At 33.4% G+C, this 8,160-nt stretch overlaps 1 long non-coding RNA gene across 1 annotated transcript; it reads left to right on the top strand.

The window, feature by feature from the left end:
* The first annotated feature begins 1,915 nt into the window (after positions 1–1,915).
* LOC127074517 (uncharacterized) lies at positions 1,916–3,940 on the top strand. Its single transcript, XR_007786024.1, has 3 exons — positions 1,916–2,778; positions 3,515–3,647; positions 3,725–3,940. It is a non-coding gene; the product is annotated as an uncharacterized LOC127074517 (long non-coding RNA).
* Positions 3,941–8,160: the final 4,220 nt, after the last annotated feature.

Genomic DNA, 8,160 nt, shown 5'->3' with positions numbered 1-8,160 from the left:
ATGATTGAATTTTGAGAAAATCTTTTGCAAAGACCTATATATATGCTTTGATGGAAAAATTAAAATAAATAGAGAATTATTCAAAATGCCATGAAACTTTGCATATTCTTTTGTATGAGTTATAAGATAGGACTCTACAAAATATTAGCTCAAAAATCAATCATAATCCAACGTCTACATTATTTACGTTTCATAGAAAATCGACGCTTAAAAATTTCATATTTAATTTACATCATGTTAAAAAAAATCAATTTTTGTGGGAGAGATCCTTATAATGTGATAAACATCCATGCAATAACTCATGGAAAAACATAAAGTCTAGGTCATATTAATGATTTTCACCTCTATATAGAAATACATCGAGACTTATTCAAAATGACATAAAAATTTATATATCCATTTTATGTGTTATTATATAGGTCCTAACAAAAGATTATTTCAAAATTTAATCACATGCCAGCATAATGATGCATCCTGCTCAGATTTGCAACTGACCTCTTTCATCAACGACAATGACATAATGATGCATGTCAATACACGTCAATGCAACAATAACATGATGTATAAAGTCCCCTCCCGACAATAAACATTACCTGCATTGGCTCAATGATAATAATTCCCCTCCCAAACTATTATCGCACAATAACATCACATAATACATTAATATAATTTGTGCTCATACGGTAGCATATCAACGTCACAACTCGCACATCCAACATAACATCATTATCAATTATTCACAAGCACACACTAGCATAACCAGTAGGAGTAGCACTCAAAATTATTGAACAACACCATTGATTCATGATTATTTCACCTTTATAATGACAACACATCACACGCATTCATACAATTTCATCTCCATTTATCATACATACATAATTAAACTCTTAATCTATCACCATGGGATAGTGCTCCGCGTTAGCTTTTCAACACTTCAAAATGCGTCTTGATCCGAGTCACGAAACTCAAGTTACATCATTTTCAATTCTGTGATTTTCCACCTGAAACAGTGGTAACTGGTTACACACAGTGGTTAACTGGTTACAGGCTCGAAACACAGTCCAAAAACTTATTTTTCATCGTTGGAGGTCTTCCGGACCTCTGATTTTGATTTCGTAAAAACCCTAAATCCCTGAATTCGAAATACTACAATTATTCAATGATTAAAACAACAAATTCATAATATATCACATATTGACATAAAAAAAATCATCACTTTTCAAGGTTTTTAGGTTATGTTTTCAAAGCTTTTTCAACACAACAATGGAGGAGTTTCAAAGCAAACATAAATAAAATTTTCACACATGATAATACACGAATTTCATCACCAACATCATCACATAACATCTATTCTTCACCAAATTACAGAATTCAATAAAAAAAATCCAACAATCCTATTGGAGGTTAAGGACTCCTCATTCCACCCTTCATGCATTATACTCATTTATGAAGAAACTTCTCCCCCTCTTACCTGGTTATCCTAGAAGCAGTGAAGATTCTGATTTTTGATCTCTAATTCCTCAAAGTTCTAAGATGTTCCTCACTTCTCAGTCTTCTAGCCTCTTCGTCTCTAATTTTGTTTTCATATACTATTTGGAATCCTCCCCTAAACCTAGGTTATCTCCCAATTTATAAAACCAGGGTAATTTAGTTAAAATTATAAACTCATTTTCACTTACTAATATTCTCACTCCTTCCTCCCTTATGTTTTCCATAATTCTCAATTCAACCCCAAACTCTCTATTTTCCTTAATTTTATTAAATAAATCAAACTACTATTATTTTAATTATTAAAATAATTATAAATTAATTCTACAAACCTCTAACTCCCTCTCGAGACTCTCACCTCAAGGATATACACTCCAAACTTCCTATTGATTTAACCATAACAACATAACAATTAAATTAAAATACAGATAAATCAATTAAAATAATAACTCAAAAACCGGGGTAGTATAGGATGCGGCGGAGTGACAGTTTCAGTAGCCATAACTCGTTGATGATGGTCTTCTCTCCTTGCCATAACCTGCAAGGTCTTAAGATTTGATTTATCTTGTTTTTTAGTTGATCAACATCTTCTCTCAATACTTTTTGACCTTGCTCTAGCTCTTCCACGATTCTCTGGGAATTGTTTCATGTTCTGTATGGTGTCGTGGAATCAATTTGCTTGGTTAATTTTTTTTGGTGATTGAAAATGATGGATCGAGTTTGTGAATGAAATGTTGATGCAGATGATGCATGAGTTTTTGGATGCATGATAATGCATGAGTTGTTTATTTTTATTTTTGGAATGCAATATGCTAAATTTGGAAAATAAGTTTTTTGCTTGATATTATACGAATATGATATGCTAAAAGATTTTTTTATGAAAACGAGTGCAATGTCATGTCATGTATAGATTTAAGAGCGCATGGGTGACCAGGTTCCCAACAACCTATATGAGGGTTCCTTACGATGGGCAAGGCTCTAAGTGCTTTCTAAATAGTGACCTTACAAATGGTGGCTCTAAGGTTTTGATAAGGTACCTAGAATCACGAACCCTATTCAGAATTTTTCAATAATAATGGGCTAGATATTTCATGACAACATCTCCAAATGATCTACTCTAGGAGCCTAAGGAATTGACATCTCTTGATTCACCTTGGACTGGCTACTAGAACAACCACCAATTTTATGAAGAGGAAGATATAGCCCTTTGAGAAGAAGAAGAAGACTCAGAGGGAGAATCTTCAGCATCTCAGAAGCAACCTGTGCCTCTGAGTTCCTCCGTATCATGTAAGTCTCTTATTTCTGAAGCTCCCCTAAGGTTAACAGAGTTTGAACTCTGTTAACATACTCGTGTGTAATTCGGTTAGAAGAATAAATCTGTTATCACACTGTTAATAGTTTTCAATTATAATTAGTTATAAACCGTTAGTTGTTTCTTATTGAATTCAGTTAGCAGTTAAATGTTAGTTAAGTGGAGTTATATGACTACAACTAAATCTGTTAAAATTAGTTAGCTGGAAATCCTGAACTGTTAGCTTGAATTAGTTGAAATTCGACTTTAGCATAGATATGAACTGTCCCTGAATTAGTTTTGGCAACTAGTTTTTTACAAACTGTTAGCAACTTAGAGGAATGTGTATGAAAGTCATGGTCTGCTGTTAGTTGAGGTTGCTTATTATTAATATAATGCAGATGTTATTGATGTTATACTATTTTGAATGCCTGCTGCATTTGGAGACTGATGTGGACCTGTTATGAATTACTTTACTGCTACCTGAATTGATGAAATAAGGTGGTTATGATGATGCTATCATGGTTCTGTATGGCCGCAATGATATTGTGATAATTTTTGTTGATGGTGAATTGTTAGGTTAACATGCTTAGTGTTAGGGTACTAGAATTTCATGTGCACCGAGTTGTATGTTAATTGCTTTTGGTAAACTGAAAAACCGAGAATGTAAGGTTGTTACCTCTTGTTATCATTATGCTCATTTTCTTGACTGATGTGCCATTGTTGTTGTAGTTTGTTGGATTCATCATGGAGCTTGATTTGTGATGAAGCTATGGCAAGTGGATGTATGTGTGGTCTTTTGTGGCTGAAAGTTACATGGTTCTTGCTTTACTACAGATGGCAATTGGCTCACAGTTTGATATAGGTGAGTCATTGGTCTTGTTATGCATTGTAGAATGATTAGGGGACATGTTTCAATGCCATTCTGACTTGGTTTTGCAGGATGTGTGAGGTCTGCATTTGGCCTTATGGTGGTTCTAACTTAGACAATGTTGATGTTTGCAAGTTTGGTGAATGTAAGGCTTGATGTAAGTCATGAACATATGGTGTGAAAGGTTGGATAAAAGCTTGCAACATGAATGACACCAAGTTGGAACTTTGAAGTATCAATGACAAATGGTCAAGATCAAGTAGGAATTTTGGAGATTAAAAATAGGATTTGTGATGTAAAATAGTTGAGTTGACTTTGGTCAAAGTTGACCAAAAAGTCAACTATTTACCAAAGTCAACATTTGGTCAATATATCATTTTTTTGTAATTTTTTCATGTATGGACAATCTCATGATCTATGTAATGGAATTTGAGGTTTTTGTGAATGAAATTGGATTGATATTGTATGAACTTGGTATTTGAAATGAACGAATTTGATGTTTAAATGAATTGATGAATCATGACTTGAGTTAACTTTGAAATGGATAATATGGATTGAAATGTATTGAAATGAATGAACCATTAAGATGAACCAATGGACATGGCTATGACTTGACTGAATCATATTGACATGGGTTGAATGAATAAAAACTCAAGGACCAAAATGGACAATGATTAGGCACTAACCAAAGATTCATGGACCAAAACCAAAAATGTCATGAAGTGGTCTGGAATAAAGTTGACCAGATGAAACCAAATAATGCATGGACTAGGAACTTGAGATGACCATATGAAATAGGCCTAAGCAAGACATGAACTTGGACTAAGCATGAGGAGATGATCAGATGAAATGCTATGCAAATGAAAGTTGTGGGACAATGGACTTAAACTCAAACCAATGGACACAAGCATAAGAAGAATGGAATCAAAACCAAGGAATCAACATGAATGAGCTGTGAACAAAAGACTATTGAATGAAACTTGACCATGGAAGGGAGGCACACACACAAATGGGTGAAGAAGAATCAGATGAAGTTAGCGTTCAGAGCTCACACAATGAGTACTAGACATCATTAGAATTTACGGAACCATGATCAAGTGGAAACCCCAAACTAGGGTTTTGCTTCACCAAGAAGCCATAGTTGAGTCTCCAATGTCAAGTACATACACATGAATCAAAAGATACCTCCAACAGATTTTAGTTAACTGAGAAATCCCAAGCTGCTAGGAAACCCTAGTTTCCACTAGGTACAAGCACAAAGTTTTGCATCCAAAATACTTGTTCTCTTGTATTGAACAATGCTCATGCAAATGAAATGAGTGACCATGAGTGTAACACCCCTTTTTCTACCCCAAAATACTCAACATATAATCAGAGTAAATACGCACGCATATAAACAAAAGGGCATCACATCGACGTTTTCAAAAGCTAAAAGCTTTCAAAAACCAACATCTTTCATCATCAATATACAATACACCTGGTCATTTAAAATAACACACTTTAAATATCATGAGTCATCAAGTATATGCGTTCGCAGCGGAAAATAATGAATACTCATGCATTTCATAACTATAAAATGATACATGTCCCATACCATGATCATCTCTCAATAATCTCCTTAAGATAAAATAAAACCATATCAAGAATATTTGGCACTATGGCATCTCAAACAGCAATTGCAATCAAACATGTTCACAAGTAATAACATAATACGTATCCAAATGAGATATGAGTTCAATACTACTAATCTACCCCATGTTACATGACCAGAGCATTGACTCACTACCTAGTCTTCAAACTAGAATACGGAAGCTCTCCGGCTAAATCTCGAATGAGCTACCTTCCACTTACTTCAGCGATACTACTCCTGAGTACCTGCACGATGCCCATGTAAAGGAAAATCATTATGAAGAAGTATAATAAAGCACAATGATTAAATCAACAATTAAAGGAATTCATCACACCTCGTATAACCCTGTAAATAATATTAACCAACATTTATTTCACATGTTTCAAACATCCATCAAAACTCAAGGAGTATAATATTAAAATTCAATACTATATTCCCAAATATACACATAACTACAATTATCACATAATCACATCAATGCACCCATTCAATTATCACATAACTCTAATGTGACTCAATGCAAGACATGTGACTCTATGCATGTGGTACCTCAATGTGAACCCAACGTTTCACCGCTTTCCGATTCAATATCTAGAATCCAAGCCATGCTTCCGATCCGGACAAGATCAAAGCCACTACGCCTATTTCCAATTAAGGATCAACGTCTGCTACGCCTATTTCCATTCAAGGATCAACGTCTAATACCATGTGAACCCACAGTTTCACCGCTTCCACTATGAAGCCGACCATGCCATGAATGAATGTACAAATACCAATACATATGCAATTAAGATCATCTCTACCATCTTAACATTCCACATATCACCACAATTCAACTCTATGAATTATCCACCAATGGTACATATACACATTCATAACAATATATCATTCACAAATATAGGCTAATTATCAAATACGCACACGCAAATTTCATTTCAAATGAATACAACTTTGAAAATCTCAATTTTTCATTTTTCACAGCAAGTAACCGGTTAACGCTCGGAGGGTAACCGGTTAACACAATACAGAATGTAATTTCCTGGAAATTTTCAACAGTGTTAACCGGTTACGCTTTTGGTTAATCAGTTAACGCAAAATAGAACACAATTTCTAACAGGTTTTCAACAGTGTTAACCGGTTAGCGCTTTTGGTTAACCGGTTAACGCAAAATAGAATGCGTTAACACAAAACAGAATGCAAAATTTTTGGGCAGATTTTTAGCAAGTAACCGGTTAACACAAAAACAGAATGCAGAATTTTCTGCGTTTTTCATCGTTGGAGGACTTTCGGACCTCCGATTTCGATTCCGTAAAAAGCCAAACGTTTAGAAAATTATAACTCATACAATACTCTAAGTATATAAAGTTAATTTACAGTTTTAACACAATTAAATCACCACAAATCAAAATACTCATCAAAACCTAACAATTCCAGAAACCATGAAATTTAGGGATTTCAACCTAAACATACTTCTACCCATTGACCCAATCATACTAACCCATAATAATAAGGATTCCCCCCTTACCTCTTCAATTTTCTGGAAACCCTAGCTTCTCTCTTGTTCTTCCCCTCTTCTCCTTACTTTTCCTCTTTTCTTTCTCTGTTGCCGTCAAATGATCAAATGAATCCTACTTCTCACTCTCCTACCTCTTATTTATAGTATTATATTTGGGCTTAAAGAATGATACCTCTAATTTAATTATTAGGCCCAATAAAACCTAGTATTATAATATCTCTATTTAATTCAAATAAATTAAACCAACTCAATATGCACACCAAGTTAATTAATTCAAATATTCATTATATCTCATATCAACTAAATAATTAATTAACACCCCAAATTAATTAATATAATCAATTATTATACTACCTAACAACCAATTAATTAATTAACACTCTAAATAAATAAAATAAAATATAATAATAATAATATAAGAAATAATTACTAAAATTGGGTTGTTACAATGAGGACATGCACATGATTAGGGTTAATGACCTAGATGAACATTATGAAGGGTGCGGTGAATTTTGGGGTATGACAACGAGTATTCAAACTTAAATAAGTCATGTGTTTGTTTGCTTGAGGAAAAAAAGATGTGAATCCAATTATTCCCCAATTAATCTGATTTTGACTTATATAGAAAAACGAGAATTGAGATGACCAAGTTGTACAACTCATGACTCGCATACTCGAAGGTTAAAATATATGTTCATCTATTTACCAATTTTAATATTTGCACTTTAATTATTGATTCATTCTTAAACCAAATAAACGAAACTTAACACGACTAAACGGTATTCAGGGTAAGTTATCGACTTTTTTTTTAGGAATACGAGTCTTTGAATTTAAACAAGACGGGTGTCTCGCATTCGTTTACTCGAGGATAAATGGATGGACATGTATTTATTTCCTTTTTATTCAAAAAAAAAAAAAGTTTTCACATCCACTTCATCATTATTATGATTTAAGATTCACATAAAAATCATACATTAGGTGACGGGAGTCATGCGATGCTGACGGTTGTCAGCACATCGATACCTATGTTTTTGTTTTTTTTACAGCAACCAGTTCTCTTCCTCTCCCATGCATTCATTCAAGCACAACAACAATATATATGGATGTTTTATAAACAACACAAACAACTATTACAAAATGGAAAGAAATCCCTAAAACTAAAACATCATCATACATGAATGTTTTCAATTAACATCTAGAACTACACACTATCATACATGAATATTTTTACATATAAACTTACAACAAACAATAACATAAATATTTTTATGTAAATAATACAACTTACAAACTTCAAGAATGAATTATAAGAAGTTGAAAATGGTGATGTTATTGTTGGTGGAGAAGGCAAAGGTGGACGA

Source organism: Lathyrus oleraceus, chromosome 4, assembly GCF_024323335.1.
Source record: "Lathyrus oleraceus cultivar Zhongwan6 chromosome 4, CAAS_Psat_ZW6_1.0, whole genome shotgun sequence".
NCBI lineage: Eukaryota > Viridiplantae > Streptophyta > Magnoliopsida > Fabales > Fabaceae > Lathyrus > Lathyrus oleraceus.
This window is presented reverse-complemented; position numbering and strand designations above follow the sequence as displayed.